The following is a 23699-nucleotide window of genomic DNA, read 5'->3' on the forward strand; positions in this document are numbered from 1 at the left end:
GCCCTTGACCGGAATTGAACCCAGGACCCTTCAGTCCACAGGTTGATGCTCTATCCACTGAGCCAAACCAATTTCGGCTAATTTTTAAGTTGATAATTTTGTATGGATGGCTAATAAGGTTATAAATATCCAAATGGCTTTTGGCAGAAAAAGGTTCCCCACTCCTGCCGTAGTGTGTCAGAATCCTACCTTAGGCCCTCTGAATCTGGAGGCAGCTGATAAGAGAGAGTGGTAGACTCCTTCTGCTCCAATTCCATGGGCCAGAAATCAATGACATGGCTGCATCTGAATGCAAATGGGGCTGGAGAATATGGTTTTGTTATAGACCCAGGAAGAAGAAGAGAAAATGGTTTTAGTGCGTATTTAGCTGGTTTCTGCCACACGGCAGTTAAGTGACTTATGAGACAATAAATAAGTGCAGATCTGGGACTCGAACCCATGTCTGTTGGACTCCAAGGCCAAGCTGTTAACCACATGTCTCTATTTTACTCCCTTCACCCATCAGTTTTTGCTTTTGTTTATGTATATAGCCCTACAACCAAGCCATGAAGGGAAGGTTATAATGTGCTCTTTCTTAAGAAGGCTCAACCTCCTGATGAAGGGTTAGGTAAAAAAAATCAGGCATTCAAAGGGGCAGAAAAATGGATGCTGTGTCATTTCTTCTGTGAAGGCCGAAATCTCCCTCTTTATGTCAGCAGTTGAACCGGTTCCTGCCAGGTATCCCGAGGCCAATTAGACTAGGGCCTGAAACCTTACCCTATGGCCAGCCTGCTAAGGCACTTAGCTGGATGCCTTAACATTCAAGGGTAGTCTTGCATTGCTGCATGGGGAGGGCCCAAGACCTGTGTGATAGGCATAACTTTATTTGACAAGCTCATGTGTGCAACATATGCACTTTAAAATGCTTCTTTAACTCACATGACCATACTGCAGTAATTCTAACACATACCTTCTCGTATGTTAGCACGTCTGAAATCATACAATGATTTCAATGGATTGCATCTTTGAATTGCTATTGGCCAGGGGACAGTGCTGATAGAGTTGGTGTTGCCTGTACATGTTCAAACTTGATCACAGGTATTTATATTAATGTCCCTTTCGTTGAATTGTATACACTGTCAGTTTAGTTGCTGTTTGAAATGCTTTCAGAAAGACCATTCTGAGTTTCAGTGTTGAAATGAAACAAAAAGTTAACCCAAAGGGGATGTACATATGATTATTAGTGAAGAAACTTTATATCTTTGAGATATGAATGCGAAGTAACTACCTCATATAGGGTAACAGAAGTTGATTACTACAAGTATATGAAACTGGTAAAAAAATTTTTTAACTTAATTATGTAAAAAGGCATTGCCTGCTGGCATATGTGAAGGAAGAATGCACCCATTAGAATGGATGGCAATATATTGGATGAAAACCTGGAGCCAATAGTAGGACACTTATAAGAAATGCTTCATCATCAATACAGATTACAATACTGTGCAGAAAAATATGAGCGTTGATTCAGAAGAGTTAGACTCTGAAAAGTGAAGATAATTTCAGGAATTCCTTAACTTTCTCTATATACACAAGAGTGATATATATAATAAATCTACAAGAGCTTTTTCAGCAAATATGAAATAAAAATTGTAAGTGAGGAGAAAGCATTGTTTTATAGATTAATTGGCATCTCTCTTTCTTAGTGGCAATACAAATTAACAATGCATTTTGCAGTCGATGGCTTCTTAGTATCAGTGAAATAACTACTCTCTCATTTGAGCTTCCCATTCCTTTGGGTATCAGAAATTAAGTTTCAGTCGGTTCAGTAACCTGCCCCCACTCCATCCCTGTGATTACATTGCATTTCCTGGGGTTTACCTGTGGCCACCATTTAGACTGGGGCCAATGCTTTTGTTGAACTTTATTTCCTGTCTGTGCTGGTAGCCACTGAGGTGTCCACTCCTTCGGATCAACGTCATCAGGCCACACAGATCATTGCTGTGTCCTTTCCCCCTCCCCTCAGGGCTCTTGCTAGCTAGCTCAGTTGGTCAGAGCATTGTCCCTATATGCCAAAGTTTCAGGTTCAATCCCTGGTCAGGGCACATACAGGAATCAATCATAGAATGCACAAACAAGTGGGACAACAAATCAATGTTTCTCTCTCTCAAATCAATAAATAAAAATTGAGGGGAAAAAGACTGCCTGGGGTGTACCTCCTTAGATACAGATGCTCTTTGAGGCTGGTAAGGCCCTGGCCCACTCAGCGGGCTCTCTGGAGCAAAGGCTGTTCTTGCTCCCACACATCCTGTGAGGTGGCTGGGTAATGGGTAGCATTCACTCCTCCTGAGCTGTGCTCAGGCATGTAGGAACCAAGCCCTAACCTTTGGAATGGGGAAACCCAGCCGCTGCTTTGAGCTGCTTGCATCTGCAGCGCATCTTGCAGCCTCCCTGACTCTCTTCTTGGAAAAAGGGCACATATACCCTTCAAGCCTGTGTAGGGCTTGTGGCTTTCCTGTCCCATTCCTGCACAGCCTGGGAAGATGGCCCAGCTGCAGGACCCACTGGCGGGGACCCACCAGCATCTAACCTCTCCTAGCTTCCTCTCCAACTCTCCCCTTCATCCTAGTCTGGGCAATGCTTTCTCAGCTTGAGAGCCAGCAAGCCTCTCTCTTATTTCATGCCCCACATTCTACCAGCTTCTCAGAGGCTTTGGCTTCTAAAACTGAGGCCAAGAATAGACTCGTGGTTTTTTCCTACCTGCCAAACTATTCAGCTGCTGACTGGATAGTAGAAAGCTTTGGTGAAAAGAAAGACAAGAAGTTGGTTAACATTTCAAAATATTATCCTAATGAAAGTTCTCACTGTGGTAACTCATCTTGCCATATTCTTTTCGGTGTGTTTCTCACATGGCTGGTTTTCTGTCCTCCATCCTAGTAGTCTGGTGCCTGGTCTGAATGATCTCTCAGCTTTTCCCCCAATCACCAAAGTAGAATGATAGCCAACTTTTGCTTTCTCCTTCCTCCTTCCACCTTAAAATAAATTTATAATTTTTATTTTATTATAGAAAGTCAGGGACATGCAGACAAGTTAGAAGGGGGAGAAAAAGGTTGTACAAACTCATTACTCTAAGACATCCGCTGTTGGTGACATATTATTATTTCTCCTTCTAGTTGGTTTTACTGCTTACTTAGCTTGTGTATATTTTTTGGTAGTTAACATTGCATCAGGCCCTGGCTGGGTAGCTCATGGTTAGAGTGTCATCCCAATATGCCAAGGTGGCAGTTTCAATCCCCAGTCAGGGCACATACAAGAATCAACCAATGGATGCATAAATAAATGGAACAGCAAATCTATCTATCTATCTATCTATCTATCTATCTATCTATCTATCTATCATCTATCTGTCTATCTATCTATTTCAAATCAATAAATTAAATAAAAAACATTGCATGAGGCATAAAACCATATATCCCACATTATGACTAGTATTTTTCCTTATTATTATAAAGTCTTCAGGAACATTAGTTAAATGTGGCAGTGTCCTGAACCATTTCCCTAGAGTGGGGCACTTATTCCCGAGAAGGCTAAAAAGGGCTAATTCCAATGAAACCTTGATATTTGGGATATGATCTGAATCCATGCCAGCAAGCTCAGTGTACATTCTTTTTTCTTTTTTTAATATATTTTGTTGATTTTTTTTTTTACAGAGAGGAAGGGAGAGAGATAGAGAGCCAGAAATGTCAATGAGAGAGAAACAATGACCAGCCACCTCGTGCACACCCCCTACCGGGGATGTGCCCGCAACCAATGTACATGCCCTTGACCAGAATCGAACCTGGGACCTTTCAGTCCGCAGACTGACGCTCTACCACTGAACTGAACCGGTTTCAGCTCAGTGTACATTCTTGATAACCTATAATTAAGTCACTACCTTCTATCCAGGTACTGGTCTTGCAGAACCAGTTACAGAGGCCATGGGGCTGTGGGCAGTGCACTGCCCCGGAGGGAGGGTTATTAGTGCTGGCGCCAGGCCAGACCACCAGATATGGCCCGGAGACCCCCAACACCTGGGGGCCTTCTTGCAAGGCCCAAGAAAAGGACTGGAAGCATAATTCATATTTGTGATGATATAATTTGTGATGAAAACAGGGAGATATAAAGGAAAGCCCCATGCATGTTTCGGCACTCAGGTTTAGAAGGCTGTTTCCTGAGTCTGCCGATGTATTCAACAGTGTCCCTCCTCTTCTTTGAAGCATCCTTGGTTTTCTTTGGTCTCCTTTAATATTCCCATTGCTATTATAAAGACATAAATAATAGCATTGTGATGACATCTTCATACATGAAGATTTTTCTACATTTCTGATTATTTTCTTGAGATAAACTCCCAGAAATGGGATCACTAGAAACACTGCCATTTTACAAACAATGATTTTCCTAGACTCCATGTGTAGTATCTTCCCTCCAAATATGGATAATTTTATTTTATTTTTATTTTATTTTTTTCCTCCTAAATAACCTATATTCTATCAGGCTGTACTTGAGGTTTCTGGTAGAGGCAAATCAGATTGCTATGATAAAAGAACTTTGTACACCTTCATGATAATCAAATTGATGATGCCAAAAATGTAAAGCCAAAAGCTTTGCCTGTTTTTTCCTCGTGAATCAGTGGTTGCACGTGCTTATCGGCAGGTAGCATATACTGTTTGGCTGGGCGTTTTCCACAAGGTGCTTTCTTTCATTTCCAGCTTCTATAGATCTTGATGGCTTTTCCTGGCGTCATTGCAGCAACTTGGCATTTATCCTTAGGAGGAGATGTACTGTACCTACAAGTACAAAGTCTGACTCAGTTACTTCTAAAGTTTTTTTTTTTTCCTCTCTAACCAATGCTGTTGATAGACAACCTGTGGCATTAGAACCAGAGGATTACACTGAACACTAGAAATTATATGGTGCATTTTGTTTTAAACAAACACCCAAAGCTGATACATTCAATGCATTGTCCTTCCCAAGGAGCTCCCCTCGCCGGCTGAACACTTATTCCAAGCAGGTATCGTCGCACAAGATGTTAAGGCCTCCTCTTCTGAAACCACTGTCAGAGTCTCTGGCATATTCTATTGAGTACCCTCAATGAAGAAAAAAAAAAAATCTTAACCCTTTGAGGAAGAATTGGACCTTTTGAGCCTTTCAGTGGCATTCAGAATCACATTTGAGCAGACAGAGGGGTGAGTGGGCAAAGGGACCAGATTAATAAAAATAAAACGCCAAGGCACTGTGAGAAAGCAAGGAGGCTTATTTTCTTCTGTGACTGGTAAATATACAGGATGTGAAGACAGTTTTCCAAGAGAAAGGAGTTACAATTTAAGCTGCAGCAGCAGCCTTGGGACCAGGTCGAGGCACTATGTACTTGAATGTGTGCACATTTATATTGTAGTTAACCCAGGCTTATGACTTACTGGTGATATCATTTCAATGAAAATATTTAAATGTTTTTTAAAGAAGAGCCAAGTCTGAGAAAGATAAAATCTGTCCATCGAAAATCACGGGATTAATTAATCCCAACACCCTAGGAAGGACCCTGCCTCTCTTAAAACGATGTCTTTTTTGTTCATTTAAAATGAGCAGTACAGACTCATTATAGAGAATTTGGAAAAGTCCAGGACTTTTTGTCCCTCAGAGATATTTCCTCATCATATTTTGATGTAAAAATATCTTAAGTTGGGTAGCTGGAAACATATTGTGAGGGCAGAACTGCGGGCTAAATGTTTATTGGGCGAGTTCTGTCTGGAGAAACCCTTTCGGAAAGGGAGGGGGAAGAGTGCTAGGGGGAGAGGGGAGGGTCCGACTGTAAATGCAGATGCCACTGAGACTCAGCGGAGGAAGTGGGGTGGCCTTTCAGAGCGGTTCCAAATGGAAGTAAGTGGGTAGGCCTTTGTATCCCCTCATCAGCAAGTCATTGGCTCCCTGGAGGGGCTAATTTTGGATGGGTCGTTTCCTACGGCTGAGAACAATTCCCAGTGAGGGGTGCAGCTGGGAGCTATCAGCAGTGGGAGTCACAGCAGCTGGGGAGGGATATGCGCTCCAAAGAAGGGATTTGGGCAAAGACTGCATTATCCATTTATCCATTACAATGTCGTGCCAAAATGGAGATCCTCCCATACATACAAATTCACAGCCTATCTTTTCACTTAACATTATTTGCTGAATTTTCCTCACGTCATTAACTCCTTTTTAAAAAACACTTCAAATTAGCTGCCTATTTTTATCATAGGGGGGATATCATTTATTTAACCATCCTCTTACTATTGAGCTTTGGTCAAGTTCTCACTATCAGAAATAATATTGGGATGAACCTCTTTGTGTTTTTGTCATGTACACAGTATAATAAAAAAGAGCCTGCAATTTATTGAGTGCTTATTACTGATGAGGTCAGGCCAGTGTTTTTCTTGCCTTCCTTATGGAGTTTTTATGAGGAATGAATGAGAAAATGATTGTAAAGAATGTTACATTTAATAACTCAGTTAATCCTCTTAACGACTCCGTGATGCAGAGACTATTATCATGCCCATCTTGCAGATGAAGAATCCCAAGGCACAGAGAGGGTAAGTGGCTCGTGTTCTATAACCAGTGAGCATTAGAATATAGGCATATGCATCCAGAAATTAATCAATATGTTATAGTCTTCTCAGTCTGTTTTTCTGGCAATTTTTCTATGTTTATGTCCTGGGAAGTAAACTTCAGAGCTCAAAGGGCTGGACTTAACTCTGAAGCTCATGATAAGAATTGCCAGATGATTTTACAGAAGCAGTGAGTGCTTCCACCAGCGAAGAGGGGGGGTTTTATTTCACCATCGTCAACAACGAAGAACTCAAATGCTTAATTAGAAGCATGATGAAGAACAAGTCATCTATTTCCTTGTCTCCCATCAAGCATCATGAACAATAATTGTCCTTAAACCAAAGGCTTTCCCTTTTTTTCTTCTTCTTTTTTTCTTTAGCACGCTCCATTCTTCCAACATTTTCTTTTGTGTTGACTAAAAGGTACCACCTACATTCATAGCAAGGATTTTTTTGTTTGTGGAATGAATGCACGAATGAGGCAGGGAGAGGGTGTGGACCTCGTACTGCATTGGGAGCTGTGTAGAGCAGGGTGAGTAAAAACCTTGCAGAACGGAGTCCTCCAAAAAACAGGGGAGTGATTTTTGACAATTGCAAAGTTGTCCCAAAATTCTTTAGTCGAGCCTTTCTTAGTCTCAGTTGAATTGAGTATTTAATAAACAAGTACTGAACACCCTTTACCTGCCACCCTCTCTACTCTGCTTGGAAACATTGACTTTCAATGCTGGAATGAACCTTCCAGTTATCTGGCCCCCCAATGTATTTCAAGGAGGAGGAGCTTGAAGCCACTGCTGCTGTCAGGGTATTTCTGGTTTCTGGGTGGAGGAGGGGAACAGCAGCAGCTGGAAGTTCTGTTTGTTGCTCTTCATTCAGAGTCAGAGGAGCCCTTCAGAGATCACTTAGAAGGTACTCGAAGTTATTTTGAATTATTTTAGCATTAACTTAAGACTGCCCTTACCTTCAAATCGCTCAGTAGTTAATTTATTTGTGAGTTCTGCAGGAATCCTTTGGAAAACAAAGTTTTTCTCTCAATTTTGACCTTTGACACTGTATTGGACCTCTCCAAGTTCATGTCCTTACCAACTTCTCTTCCACATGAGTTGTTGCGAAGTTTAAAGGAGCCAAAGTATGTAAATTCTTAAATAAACACTTCCATAGAGTAAGCACTCCATAAATATTGGCTTCACTCTCCCATCCCCTCCATACTTCTGCTCTTGGTTCTTCTTGGAATGGGTGTAGTTGTGTGACCTTCCTGAGCCTCATCCGGAAAAAATACAGATTATACAGTATATTCATTCACTACTTAGTGGAGATCAGATAAGGTAATCGGTGTGAAGCAACTAGCGCAGCACCTGGCACAGAGCTGTGATTACCTTAATGCCTGTTAAGAGGTTGTTAATCAATTGTTTGATTGGCTTGGCTGTCCAATGGATCCTCTGCACTCGATTAATATTCAGTCCCTTTGAATTTATATAAAGGATAGAATCTATATAGAAAGAGTATAACATTTAGATTTATGGCTGAGGCATTAATTTCAGCCCATTTGTCTTTGATTTTGATGTTTACCTCAACTCTTTCTGAAATTCCTTCTTTGCCTTTGTCACACTCTTTATTCCCCCACCCCCCTAATGATGACTGAAGTGTGCTCTTTCTAATCACTTAGTTTGAAGTATAATTTGTGCCAGTGTTGAGCAGTTGAAATTAGGCTATGTGGTCTTCTAGTTGTCAGATCTGATGGATTGGTCCTCCTGGCCTTTGGCACCATTCCCCGGGCCTTAGGGGCAGACATGACTCCCTCCTTTTTTCCTGTTTTGCTTCTGCTCAAATTTTTTAGGGTCTCTTTCTCTTCCTGCCACTTAAGTTCTGAAGTCCCCGTGAGTTTTATGTGCAATCATCTTTCCTCACTTTCCACTCTTCTCCTGAGTAGTCTTCTGTCCTCCTGCAATGGCTTCATCTTTATTATATTGGCTCCCAAATCTGTGTCTCTGACCTAGATTGCTTGGCAGTGTCCAGAGGTTAAACATCTCTTCTTGGATATGCCACTGGTGAGTCAAGCTCAATGTGTAGAGATTAGAGCCCATGATCAGTTTTTCCCCTAACCAGCTCCAATTCCAGCCCTTAACCACTATGCGATGTCTAATGCAGAAATCACCAGTTAAAGCAGCAAAGGAAAGTGCATAAATTAAGTATTTTGCCCTTTTTTGAGTAAAATTTGTCTTTCACTTTTCAAATGTCTCCTTCTCCATGAAGACTTTGATTCAACCACTATTCCCTTTTCTGTACTATCTGTGCATTATTATAACAATTACTAGAGGCCCAATGCACGAAATTTGTGCAAGGGTAGGTCCTCACAGCCCCAGCTTTGTCAGAATGTCGCCAGGATGGTTGTTCTACTGTTTGGTATTCAATCGATTTGCATATTATGCTTCTTATTATAGAGTTTATTGCTATGCTTCATTTATGTTTCTTTTCTTTGAGACGAGGGGTCAGTAAGTTTTTTTGGTAAAGGGCCAGAGAGTAAATATTTTAGTCTCTGAGAGCCATATGGTCTCTGTTATAACTACTCAACTCTGTGGTTATAGTGTGAAATTGGTCACAGACAAAACATCGATGAGTGAGCGTGGCTGCATTCCAATAAAACTTTATTATCCAAAACAGACAGTGGGCTGGATTGGTCCCATGAGCCATGGTTTCCTGCCCCTGTTCTAGACTATGGATTTCTAAAGGATTATGTAATAAGAATTTAAAGTCCAGGGACCCATTTACCTGCCACATCCTATAAGAGGCCTGAGATCCAAAGTTAAATATGACTCAGTGCCCAATTGTAAGGAGCACACCTGGAAACTGAACACATGCTGTGATGCAGGTGTGTCCTGGCCTCCACAGGCTGCTATAACAAAGTCTCACGGACTGGGCAACTCACTTACTGCCTCACAGTTTTGAGTCAATGTTTTGCAGGGTTGGCTCCTTCTGAGAGCTTGAGGGAGAATGTGTTCCATGCCCCTTTCCTACTTTCTGGTTATTTGCTGGCAATCTTTGGCATTCTTTGGCTTGTAGATGGATCACTTCAATTTTCCACCCTCACATTGGCTTCCTCCATGTATCTCTCCACATAATTTCCCTTCTGTACAAGTCTGTCTCTGTGTGCAAATGTCCCCATTTTATAAGAACATCAGTAATATTGGTTAGAACCCATCCTACTGACCTCATTTTAACTTGATTACCTCTATAAAGATCCTATTTCTAAATGAGGTACAGAAGGTTTAGGACTTTAACATATCATCTTTGTGAAACATGATTTTACCCATAACAAGGTATATGTATTCACTGTGTATTCAACAAGGGTGCTGAGGTGAGGAGATTTGTTCTGCTGGACAGTCGGGGAGATGAAAATAGGGGGTACAAAAAACCCCACAACATTTGGCCTGGAAGAATGACTAGTATCTTACTAGACGGAAGGAAAAGGAAAGGGAAGTCCAGACTGAGTAGACAGCTTGAGTATGAGTAAATGCAAGGGCGCAGGCTTATAAGAAATTCATATTAAATAATTACCCAGGCACAGTTATAAAGTAGTGAGGCTGGTGGAAAGGGCTCAACTTGATGTTAGAAAGATTAGCTGGAGCAGAGCAAGACTAAATGTGTGCAGGTTTAAAGAGTTGCTTGGACAATGTTTGTTGAGTAATTGAAATAATGAAGTAGAAAAGAATGGTTGTAATTAATTGGTAGTTATGAATTCTTTCTTTTTCTTTTAAAAAAAATATTTTATTGACTTTTTACAGAGAGGAAGAGAGAGAGAGATAGAGAGCTAGAAATGTCAATGAGAGAGAAACATCGACCAGCTGCCTCTTGCAGACCCTCTACTGGGGATGTGCCCGCAATCCAGGTACATGCCCTTGACCGGAATCGAACCTGGGACCTTTCAGTCTGCAGACCAACGCTCTACCACTGAGCCAAACTGGTTTTGGCTGAATTCTTTCTTTTTCAATGTCAGGGGTCTCATTCATGTTCAGAGTACTTGTTAGTAATAGGGCTGTTATCCTGCAGTTTCTCCTTTCACTGACACTTGCTTGGGCTCATACCTCCCTCATAAATGTTTTTGCTCCTAAGTGCACTGGAAGAGTAAAGACAAGAAATCTGGAGGTTTAACTCATAAGCAAATATTCTCTGATGGAAATGTAACAACCTATTTGTCCTTTGGCAATAAAAGTAGCCAATATTTGTTAAATGTTTACTCAGCACCAAGCACTGTGCTAAGCATCACATATATAAGCTCATTTAATCTGCACCTATCTCCACGAGATCGTATGCTCTCTATCTAATACGTGAAGTAACTGAGACACAGAGGGATGAACTGGCCCAATGTAACCAGGCTGCTAGATTACTGACCTTTAACCACTTGGCAATACCGCCTCCCTTTCCCATCCTCTCTCCCTTGCCATGCTTGTCTTCTTATGTTCCAACTTGGACCAGTCAACCTGCTTCTGTTCATCTCTACCCTCCACCAATTAATGTCTGACATTCTGATTCCTCTCTCTCTGCCACTTCCTCTTTCCCTCCTTATTCTCATGCGTTTCTCCATTTCTTGGCCTCTCCTTGACTCTCTCTACATTGGCTTACTGGTCTTTCCTACCTTTGGTGGCAACATTAGATGGTTATTTGAAGGACTCTTCATTTTTCTCTCTCTCAACAATAACCAAATATTTACCAGCTGAACATAAAAATGCAGTCCTGGCAGATCTTATAGCGAACCCACTCCCTGCTTAGGAGGGGCTCGAGGACGTACAATGGGTTGCATGTTCAAATGTAAACATAGGAGATGCTGTTGTAACCATTGAGCTCCGTTAAAAAGGATCATAGAAATACTGAGAATAATAAACTTTTAGCAAAACACTCCCATAGTTTGTGCTAAGGGCATAATTTCCTGGGTGACTGTTATTCTGACAGTTTACTACAGTCTATTTCACCTCAGTCTATTTCACCTGTGCATATTGTTCAGCATTGAAGCTTGAGGAGATTTTCCTAACTTTGCCATTTCTGGTTTCATCCTAGGGATAACTTTGGAGAGAACTTCCGGCTAATCATCCAACAGTGGCTTGCTAGAATGAAGGCCATGAACTTTGTGCTGAGAGAAGCTTTGGGATTTCAGAAGAGTAAGTCTTGAGAGAAATTTTGGGATGCTGGTGGGCGGGAGGAGGGATGGAAATGGGGCCATTCTCAAAGCCATGACACTAGATTAAGTTAGATGTTTCTTATAAAACGTCCTTGTGGTAACCTCGTGCTCTTTTCTGATAAGTTTCTTGGGTAGGAAATAAGCAGCAGACGTTTGGCTCCTGACCACCACTGTACCTACAGAAAGCAGCTTTTGAGAACGTGCAAGTAGCTTATGTGTGTCCGATTGTGCATGCTTGGCAGAGATTTTCTGGAGAGGCATGAAGCACCACTTTAATTCCCATGGATGCTGCGTGTTCCTCAGAATGGAAACTGTTCTATTTTTGGCTACAAGACTATTTCTAAGGAAAAACAGTTAAACAAAGCATTGGTAACAAGTTCATGTGTGTAGTTTTCTGAGATTGAAGAAATCATGCGTTTAATGCATTTGGGGGAAGGAAAGCAGCTTCTTGAATTACACTGGCCTCAGAGTGATATGAGGAACAGTGCAATTTGGATTTTGGGGTTGGGACTTGAGGGCTGCATGAGTGTGTGTGTGTGTGTGTGTGTGTGTGTGTGTGTGTATAGTGGGGATCGTGGCTATGAAGGCTGCAGCTTAGCCTTTGAGGGCAGGCAGATTGGCTGGTGTGGAGAAAATTGGCTTTGGCATCTGAAAAAGGAAAACTGGTATTCTCTGCCATCATAAATCTATCTCGGATTGTGTGGTGATTTGCACCCCTGCCTCAGTGTCATAGTTAGTCATGCGCCTCTTAATTAATTAATTAATTAATTAATCGAATGCTTTATTTATTTATTTATTTTAGAGAGGTCAAGGGAGAAACAGAGAGATAAACATTGATGTGAGTGAAGCATTGATTGGTTGCCTCCTAAATGCACTCTACTGGGGATTGAACCCACAACCTAGATAGATGCCCTGACCGGGAATCGAACCTGCAACCCTTTTGGTGTTTGAGAGGTCACTCCAACTAACCAAGACACTGACCAGGGTGGCCACATACCATTTAGGGGCACTTCCAGGGACTGATTTCCAGCAGAATCTGAGCTCAAGGCAAACCAGACACCTTTCTAGGAAACACATTTTGCTGCTGTTTGATATTCTTTTCTTTTTTTTAAAAAAATATATTTTATTGATTTTTTACAGAGAGGAAGGGAGAGAGAGATAGAGAGCCAGAAACATCGATGAGAGAGAAACATCGACCAGCTGCCTCTTGCACACCCCCTACCAGGGATGTGCCCGCAACCAATGTACTGCCCTTGACCGGGATTGAACCTGGAACCCCTCAGTCCGCAGACCGACGCTCTACCACTGAGCCAAACCGGCTTCGGTTGTTTGATATTCTTGACATGAAAAAAACGAGAAAGCAGACAGCCCTCCATCACCCAGCAGCTCTGAAGGAGCATCTCCTGCTGAAGGAATCTTTCCACAGGAGGCCTGCCGCTGAATCAGTGCAGCCCAGGGGCCTATGGGGGAAATCTTGAAGGTGACCAGGGCATCTTGCACAAGAGGTTGGAGTGCCTGGGAGGAGACTTCGTAACACCCTAAGCCCAGGAAATGGAGCTGTATCCTTGGGCTCATTAAGAAACACGGGCCAGTTTAGAGGGAGCCATGTAATCCGACGCCCTGAAGCCAACAGGGCGGGGTCTGTGAGGCCTCTGGGATTTTTCTCTCCCCTTGCTGTTGAAATATTCCTGAATTCCAATTGGCTGCTTCTTTCATCTGCTTTAAACCTAGCCCTTGGGTACAGATACAGTAGAGTTTCTGGGTAACATCTAATTCTTGGAAGAAAGGGCTATTCTCTTTTCCTGAAGACATTCCATGTCTTCGGAGTTACTAAATGAAGTGCCTGATGAGGAGAAATGTTATTACTACCCTGTTTCCCCGAAAATAAGACAGTGTCTTATATTAATTTTTTCTCCCAAAGTTGTGCTAGGTCTTATTTTCAGAGGATGTCTTATTTTCGGGGAAACACGGTAGTTCCTGAGGCAAAGCATTTCTGTTCTTGAAAGTGACTCTGAGTCGATGCTTGGGAGCTTGGAAAATTTTCTTCTTGGCTTCTGTCTTTTGAAATTTTTGCTCAAGATTAAGGGATGGGACCTGTATTGGTCTTGTTCAGAAATGTATACAGACTTGGCACCAGCTACCATTTATCATGTCTTTACTTTCATTGATTCAACAAATGTATACTAAGCACCTACTATGTGCCAGACATGAAGGCAAACACAAGAGACACAGACCATGTAGTACTTATGGTCTGGTTGGGGAGACAGACAATACATTAGCATATTCACATTATGGGGAGTGCTGTAAAGGAAAAGAACAGGGTACACACACACAGAGAGAGAGAAGAATGGTAGATATAAGGAGGGAGGAAGTCTCTTTGGGAGGGTGAAATTTAAGTTAACATCACAAGAAAAGGCCAGTAATATGGAGAAAGTGGGATGGAGTTGGAAGTTTTAGGCAGAAGAAATAGCAAGTGCAAAGGCCCCGAGGTGAGAAAGCTAAGCATGTATGAGAAAGCTAACAACACCTGGGTGAGCTGGAGCAAAGTGAGTGTGGGTGAGATGAGCTTGGAAAGTTAGCCATGGAGCTGGATCACATAGCATCTTGTAGTCCCAAATATAGAGCTTACATTTTATCCTGAGAGTGTTGGAAAGCCAGTGGGGAGCTTGAAGCAGGGGTGTGATAGTATCTCTTTTACAGCTTTGAAAGCACACCAGCTGCTGTGTTCAGAATGGATGGGGGCAGAAGCTCTAGAAGGCCTATCTAATGTTCAGGCAAGAGGCGAGAGTGGCTTAATCTGGAGATGGCAGTAGCTCCTTTCTATCTGTGTTCATTCCAGTCTCTTGTGTTCATTCCAGTCTCCTGTTATCAGTGCGGAGAGGTCCTTGTCTCACTGGTTGCTAGTGGGAGTGGGCTTCTTGTGATATCCTGAGAAAAGGAATTTTCTGAGACTCCCATGGGAGGATGAGATATTATAGAAAGCTTTATTTCTATGGAATCCAATCTGAGTTTTCAAGGACCCATTTCCCTTCATCCCTCCACGCCTCCCTTCCTTACGCCTTCACCCGAGAACCCCCTAAGGAAGAAGTCTAGCTGTGGCTTCAGAAGAGCTAGAACAGAGCCATGTTGAGAATTTCCTTTCCATGTAGGAGCAGAGTTCAGATCAGCATCAGGCTAGCTTAGCTTGTGTTCCCTGCTGCAGTCCATGAGTCCATTGCGTGTGGCATCACATAGCTTGGAGGGAACACGGGCCAATGCATGGAAGCCAAGGGAGAGAGCGAACTGCTTTGTTTGAGGGGTATCCCCAAATTTCCCCAGGCTTGCCTTGGCCCTGCTTATTCTGGCCAACAATCTTTGTTCCCGGATTTGACTGGCAGGCGCCTTCCAACTTTACTATGTGTGTGTCTCTCTCTCCTTTTTCCAGTCCCTTTCCCCAGTGATCTGCAGGGAACGGGCCAGTGGTGCCTTGGGGAATGTAAAGTAGCTTCCTGGTGAAGTTGCCCAGATGACATGACTATCATGTCTGGCCTTCCTTTTCTCCTTTCCTATTATTAGTAACTAACTAATGATAATGCTATCACTTCCATATCTTGCCCCCCCCAATCACTGTTTTCTGGGACAAAAGCTGGCCTTCCTTTACAACAAGACCCCTTCCTGGGGCACTGGTGCTTAAGACTTTTCCAAAATTCTTTAAATCTTCCTGTTTGATTATCTCAATAGTCCTGTGAGGGAGACAGGGAGCTTAGCATGTTGTCCCCATTTTTGTGTGAGAGGTTTTAGGAAATTCCTAGCAGAGCTGCTTCTGTTCAGGGCTCTCTTTGGCTCCATGGAACCTACCCTGTTTGACCTTTTGGTTTTACATGTTAATCTGTTTTACAACTGGTGTTAAAAAATTATTTTGAAAAAAAAATAAAAAGTACATTTTTAACCCTTAGAGAAATATAAAAGAAACATAAGTCAAAGATTTTATTTAACTCATTAATTAATGAGGGAACCAGGAAGATGTTACCTATGGCCTGCTCAGAAACGACCTATGAAACGAAAATATTTATAGGCAATTACATAAAGAAATGTTAGGCTTAGATATAAACTGGCTAATGTGTGACAGGCCATAAATCTTAGGGATTATCTGCCCCACTGGACAGAAATTATTTGCATCTCTACTGGGCAAAAATGTGTAAGAGAATGGGCAACATCACTAAGTTAGGGACCGTTAGTCCATGGCAAACAATGAAATGAACTAAATGTATATTCCCAGAAAAGGGGCCTTGGGTAATGTTGAAAAGATATGCTACTTTTTTTTTCTTTTCTTTTTGCCTTATTTCAAAGTTTTGGCTATTTTTGTGACACTACTTCTCAGAGCAGTGATCACTAGGTACAATGCCTTTGTCAGGATGTTTGTAGAAAGGGTACGGAGAAAAATAGAAAGAAAGAAAGGATCGATTAAAATACAATCCTACTTCTCCCAGAATGAGTTGCAATTCAGTCGATGATCAGACCTCTATTGACCATGGATGAGTGGAACCCTTTGTGAGGCTGTGGGAGCACAGTGCTTCATACAAAACAGATCCTGCCCTGTGGACCTCACGGTCTAGACAGGGAGACAGACATGTAAACGGTACATTCCAATTGGTTGTGATTAAGGCCAAGCAGACATGTGGGAACTGTGCAGGCGCCAGAGAAGGGAGCGGCACCCCAGCTTGGGAGAGTCAAGGCCACTTCCCAGAGAAGGTGCGGTGGAGCTGTCCTGAAGGCTGGGAATGGGTTGCCGGTTGGGAAGGACTTGGGCTTGGATAGCCATTCAGGCAGGACGTCAACTACCAACCTGAGAAACAGCATGGGCGAGCATAAAGAGGTCTACCTTTGTGGTTATGACAGATTTAAAAATTTCTCCTCAATTCTCATTGCTAGTAGCAGAACTCTAATATTTTGTGCAGTAGGGAGTGAAGTGGGTATGGAAAAGGGAAGAAGTTGGAGTTTCTTGGGCAAGCTTGCAGAATTTTCTTTAAATATTAGGTCAAATTCTCTATAAAAACCCTATTTAAAACTTTTTGAAAGACTTTGAAGTCCCAGAGAAGCAGGAAGTTAATTAGAGTGGCTTTGATATCTTCGGGTATGTTTTAACAGCTGCTTAAGACAGTTTAAACAATAAGAACTTATGTGGTTTGGGATGTTTCTGTGATAGTCAGCTCCGGCCAGAGTGAAATATCACTGCATCAGAGAGCAACAGCAGTTGGCTTTAATTTTAGGAAGAGTTCAAGCCAAAAAATTTCTCTAAAAACCAAGAGAGGAACTCCTAAAGAGGAAGATTGCTCTCAGAGAATGCATTTGGGGGTAAAAGATGAACTGAGTGGGGAACAAATAATCTTAACTTGGTTCTCAGAGGAACACAGGACACACCCATTTCTGAATAATTCTTTGAAGGTGGATTTAACCAAGGGTATTTGTTGGCAGCTGCCATTTGTAAAGGAGTCCCAGTGAGATGGATTAGCATCTATAAGAAATACTTAAATAACACAAAGGGTGCCCAACCAATTTAAATATTCTGGAGATTGGTCATTGTACTTGAGTTAACACGTAATTTGTTTTCCTGGTCGATGCTTTCAGTCTCCTTAATTATTTCCCCAGAGCCTGCTCCTGATTGGATCTTATCCATGCTGGGGAAGAGCAATTTGGGATATCTAAGATGACCAATAAGAAGAGGCCTGTGGAGTGAAATTCAAAAAATTCTGGGCAGGCAGGCCTGCATAGAGGCCTGATGTGGGAAGCATGATATGCTGCTGCTGCTGTGGCTGCTGGTGATGGATAGTAGTTGTCCTGGTGGCAGTGATGCTGGTGATGATGATGGTGATTCTGGTGGCATTGGCAGTGGTGGTGGTGGTGATGCTGCTGGTAGTCCTGATGGTGGTGGTGGTGATGATGGCTGGTGGTCCTGGTGGGAAAGGGTGGTATTGATACTGGTGGTCCTGGTGGTGGTGATGATGATGGTGGTGGGCCTGGTGGCTGGTGGTGGTGGTGATGATGATGCTAGTGGTCTGGTGGTAGTGGTGGTGGTGATGATGGTGGTGGTGATTTTGGTGGCAGTGTTGGTGATGGTGATGATGATTATACTGCCTAACTTTTGGAGAACTAAGGATTGTATGATTAACACCGTTCTGAGCATTTACACTCATTTTCATGCGTCAGGTATTTCATTTTCAATTTACTGATGAGAAAAGTGGAGCTTAGAGAGCCTCAGTGACTTGCTCATTCATCCATTCATTCACTAAGTCTTTTGCTTTCATTAAGTTCTGTAGCTCCTTTAAATCTATACACTAATGCATTGCAGCCTCTTTCTCTCTATGCAAAAACTGACTAAACCATAGAAAAGGTTCGAAGATAAGTGATTTTAATAATGGGCCAACTATTGGATGACAAGTGACTATATCATCCAATTCAGGAGACAAATTTATCTTCCAAAAATATTACATGTGATACCAACCTTGCAAGGATTTCTCATTTTCCACAGAATAAAGACCAATTTTTTCTGCCTACATGGTTCATGCCAGGCCATTCTGCATGCCATTTTCAGTTGGAAGAGTTTGAGACCTAATTAGGCCTTTCTTGCTACTGCAATTGGGAGACTGTTTTATAAAGGATGTTGTTGTTCCTTTCTAAAAAAGTGTCACCATCACATCTTTCCTAGAGAATGCTTGAGTTTATTTATAAAATGAAATAAAATAAAATGAAAATTGCACAAAACATTCACACTGAATCTATTGAGAAACATCCACAAAGATAACTAGTTTTCTTTTCTTCTTAAAGAAAAGTATTTTTATTGACTTTTTTAGAGAGGGGGAGACAGAGAAATATCAATTGGCTGCCTCCTATCAGGATTGAGCTTGCAACCCAGGCATGTGTCCTATCCAGGAATTGAACTAGCAACCTTTTGGTGCATGGGATGATGCTCAACCAACTGCGTCGCATCAGCCAGGGCAAGATAACCTGTTTTTCAAAAGTTCCATTTTGGTGTAGTAGCTGAACAAAGAACTTTAGCAGTTAACTCTCTGAATGGGATACACTTGTAAATGAGGATCTTTGGTAAATGCACAGACAAAAACCTTTTAAAACAATGACCTTTCCTTGATGAATTACTGTCCTTATACTAAGCTGTTTTTGCAAGATGGATCTATCTATCATCTATCTATCTATCTATCTATCTATCATCTATCTATCTATCTATCTATCTATCTATCTATCTATCTATCTATCCATCCATCTTATTATCTATCTATCTATAAGAACACAAGTGCATGGGTGGCCTGCCCAAGCCCAGTGGATTACAAAAGATGCATAAGAAAAATTCATATAGAAAACATGATGTGAGTAATCTCCTTTCTTAAAGAGCAGGCACTTCCCATACAGAGGAGTGGGCTATGACAAGGTTTTCTAGAGCTCAGTGTTTGCCATAAACCGAGGGAGGTACAAAAATAAGGGAGAAGAGGAGCATATCAGGGGAGGCAGGTTCTCAGGGAGCCTTTAATGCTTACTAACTGTGGAATGTTCCTCAAGGGGTCTTCATTTTCTCTAATTTTATAGCTCATGGTAGGTTCTGTCTCCTTTCTCTGATCTATTGAGGCACAAATTTGAGTGGGATTATTATTATTATTATTATTTTTTAAAGATTCTCATGTTGTCTTTGGAAAATAGAGCTTGTTCTTCTTTCCTTTGGACTTAGGTTTGGCTTTATCTTGTTTTCATTGCCACCTACAACCTAGAGTTGACTGCTCCAACTCACTCATGGCAAGCAGAGTGAATTCTGTGCACTGCAGTATGCACACACTCTTACATTTTTAGCTGGTCCCAAGTCTCTTGCCTGAGAGCCCACACTAGCAGTGACATGTTAACAATTAGCTAGTGGCTAACGTGGGTGCTTTTGCTTCCAAAAGCTATAGAGAATAGATGCTTCTGTATGCAAAAGGATACTCTACCTTTTCCACTCCAGTCATCTAACTTAAGAATTCTAATGTTTCCAAATTTCCAAACAGATATTGATTTTTGGGATTCAATGATGAGAAATCAGAACTCCCAAGAATCCTTAAAAATACCCCCCATCCTAAGTTATTATGAAAATACCTCAACATTTTTCAGATTCTTTACTTACTATTATGGATACCTAAGAAAATGTATTTAATAAATAAAAGCCATTAAGTTTAGTAGTATTTGCAAAGAACTGTAGCCTATTGCAAATATTCAAAATGCTTGAGAATGCCAGCAAACATCATTGGGTAGAATTTGAATAATGTAACATTGGATCTCCAAGCTAGACTGACAGCATAACACAGAATCTCATGCTGAAACTGCCAAGTTAAGGACTTGTTTTTACTTCCAAAATTTTTTATTCTTTAGTATACCTCTAATAGGATTTTATTTATAAAGTACAGTATATATGCATACTAGTACATATTTATTAATATTACTTTCTTTTTCCCCCCCAAAATGATTTACCATTGACAGCCAGTAGGACCATGAACACACACTTATAACATGACAACAGTTACAGGCAAGCTCAACTGATTGGATTGGGGCAGCCTCCTTTCCGGGGTGCCTGTCCCACTTCTCTGAAATATTGGCATCAACTCTGGGTTGCACATGCCAGCTGTTCTACTTGATGTCAGTAGATTTCTTCAAACCAGTAATGTCTCTCTGTGATTGCTAGGCTTTAGTTCTCATGGTGTAATTATAATAATTTCCCCCATTTTCTCAATTTCTTGACCAGCTTTTCTTGGGATTTGAAATTCAGAAAAACCATCTTAATTTTAGAGATATGCTGGGGAGGATTTCCCTCCTGGAAAGGATCACTCTTTCTGGGAGTAATCCAGGACATCACCACCATTCAAAATGGGGACTGAGGCGCTGTCCACTCAAAAATCCCCAGTAGCTCATGGTGGATTGCCACCACTGCCACTATCCAGTGGTGTTTGTGGGTCTTCCTCCAGCAAAGGACTCCTTTAAAAAATGTAAAAGCTGAACCACAGCAGGCAGGGGGGAAATTATAACTGAAATGGGTTAGCATAGAGCCGTGGTAGGCAAACAGCCACTCACAAGCCACATGTGGCTTTTTGGCCCCTTGAGTGTGGCTCTCCCACAAAATACCACAGCCTGGGTGAGTCTGTTTTGAAGAATTGGCGTTAGAAGAAGTTTAAGTTTAAAAAATTTGACTCTCAAAAGAAGTTTCAATTGTTGTACTGTTGATATTTGGCTCTGTTGACTAACGAGTTTGCTGACCACTGGCATAGAGCATCCCCACCTGGGAGACCTGCAAGTCTTTGATGAAAATGGCTGCCTGGGGCCATTTGAAGACCTAGATGTTGGCTATCTCATTTTCTCCTGGAGTGTAGCATAAAGATATATTGTAAAAGGTAAGCATGTCAGACCTCCTGAGGTGGGATTCTGTCACTAACTAACACTGAGAAAGTTGCATACCTTCTCTAGACCTCAGTTTTCGTGTCTGTATTGACTTCACAGAGTTGGTTAAATGAAATAATGCAAATTACAGTGCCCTGGTACATGCTGACTATGAACTAAGCAGAACCTAGGGTTGCATTATTTTTCTTCATAGGATTATTGAGAGTGCACGTTACCAGGACTTTCATTCATTGTTCAGAGGTCTGGGTGCCTGCAGCCAGGTGATGGACAGTGCTGGTTATGGTTCAGAGCCCTGCCAGGTGTCTTGGCACTGTACATTTCTAAAATGCTGTTGTTATTTAGTTGACCCTCTCAAAAGTAAACCCCAAACATGGTGTCAGGAAAGAACCTCATGTCTGATAACTCTTCATCGTGACACAACATAGTACTTCGCGGGGGCGGAGGAGCTTTGGACCTGAGTATTGCACACACTGGCAGGGGGCGGCCTAAAGAAATGCAGGTCGAGGCAGCCTTGAGACTTCCCACACAGGGCAGGGCAGGCCACTGGGGTGTTTGGTCCATGCTTCTCTCACACATTTTAAGCTGTGGGTGCAGGTTTTATAGGAGAAAGTGCTGCCTGGGAAGAGTTTGTCTTTCTGAATCTGTCTCAAAAGATGGAAGAATTCTCACGTACAGTCACATAATCTGATGTCAAGGGCCCCTTGAGCAGATTTGTTATAGGAAAGTCAGTAAGCAGTTGGCATTAGAGTGTAGTATAATAGAAGGTTCTATGTTAAGAACATTAGTGCAGACTTTATCACATTTAGTATTAAAAATATTAAAAAATATATTTATGTTGATTTAAGAGAAGAAGAGGGAGGGAGGGAGAGAGAGAGAAAGAAAGAGAGAGAGATCAATGATGAGAGGGCTGCCTCCTGCATGGCCCCCTATTGGGGATTGAGTCCAAAACCTGGCCATGTGCCCTAACTTGGAACTAACCCTGACCTGGTTTATAGGTGGATGCTCAACCACTGAGTTACACCAGCTGGGTGAAAAAAACACACCTCAATTTTCTTATTTTACTAGCTGTGTGACTTTGGGTGAGTTACTTATTATCTCTCATGTTGTGTTTCCTCGGTTATAAATGGGATAAGGTTATCTTGACATTAAGTAAAAATAATATATGTAGAAAGCTGTCAAAACAGATCCTGGAACACAATAAACACTCAAGAAATATTAGCTATTTTTTCATTAGTACAGTTGAGTCAAGGTGTACAAATATTCCTCACCATACTCAACTGCTGCATTCTTGAATAGATACAAGTTTTCTCATAAAAAATATGGTAAAGAAGAGTGAGAAGACTTTAGTCATTCATGACATAATTTTCCTTTATCCTGGCCTAGATTCACACAGCATGTTTCTGGACATGGACAGACAGCAGCAGAGGTTCATGGGTGGACTGTGGAGCAGGGTGGAGTCACTACGTTGGAGAAGAAGGACCCGCTGGGTTAGATGCGGAAGAGCAAGGTGTAAGTGGTGGGGACGCCTTCCCAGCGCCAGGAGAGGTTGATGGCTGGACACTCTTCTTTGGGCTTTTCTTGTTGGTTTACTTATTCCATCTGCTTAACTTACTCCAGTCATGGTCTAGTTAAATCACGAGACTTTTTATTTATTTATTTATTTATTTATTTATTTATTAATATTTTTATTGATTTTTTACAGAGAGGAAGGGAGAGAGATAGAGAGCTAGAAACGTTGATGAGAGAGAAACATCGACCAGCTGCCTCTTGTACATCCCGCAACCAATGTACATGCCCTTGACTGGGGAATCGAACCTGGGACCTTTCAGTCCGCAGACTGATGCTCTACCACTAAGCCAAACCGGCTTCGGCTAAATCACGAGATTTTTAAAAGAGACTCTTTAATAGTCTCTCACAAATCAGGCTTTTTAAAAGTCCCTCAGTCTACTGCCTGCACCATCTTGCTGGCAGGAAAAGTCTTTGCCAAGGTCAAGTGTACCAGCAGTTGATCCAATAAAAACCAGTGATGAGATTTCAGGGGATACGAATGTCACTTTTCACAGGGGACTAGATAGAAAATTATTCTTCAAGGATGTTCTGAACAGAGACTGGCAGAGCTGGAAACTTCAGAAAGACCTCCTTTTCTGATCCATTAGCTTTTAAAATGAAATAGAAAGAAATGTGAAACTGCAAGTTCTCAGAATATGTCACGAACACTGCTAAACTATGCTTACCACTCCTAAAGAATGTGCAATCAGCAGTCTCTGGTTCTCGACAGCTTTTAGGGCGCCTTCCCTGATCATGATGGACCCGGCCCCCAGAAGGACATTTGACTTTCCAGCACCCGTGTATTTTGTGTGACCTTCCCCTTCCTAGAACAATGTTTGACTTCATGCATGCATGATAATAGTCAAATCACAGTGACAGCAGCGCCTATTTTGAGGGCCTTCTATGTGTCAGGCATATCACTGGATATTTAGCTTATGTTATTTTCTTTAATTCTCAAAGCCAATTAAATATCATTATTT

General features: G+C 41.8%; 1 long non-coding RNA gene across 1 annotated transcript in view; it reads left to right on the plus strand.

The window, feature by feature from the left end:
* The first annotated feature begins 7234 nt into the window (after positions 1 to 7234).
* LOC123652378 overlaps positions 7235 to 23699 on the plus strand; it is a 39077-nt gene continuing 22612 nt past the window's right edge. The window contains exons 1-2 of the long non-coding RNA XR_006741689.1: positions 7235 to 7499; positions 11643 to 11743. This is a non-coding gene — a long non-coding RNA (uncharacterized LOC123652378). The remainder of the gene's footprint in view (positions 7500 to 11642; positions 11744 to 23699) is intronic.

Source organism: Pipistrellus kuhlii, unplaced genomic scaffold (assembly GCF_014108245.1).
Source record: "Pipistrellus kuhlii isolate mPipKuh1 unplaced genomic scaffold, mPipKuh1.p scaffold_m20_p_15, whole genome shotgun sequence".
NCBI lineage: Eukaryota > Metazoa > Chordata > Mammalia > Chiroptera > Vespertilionidae > Pipistrellus > Pipistrellus kuhlii.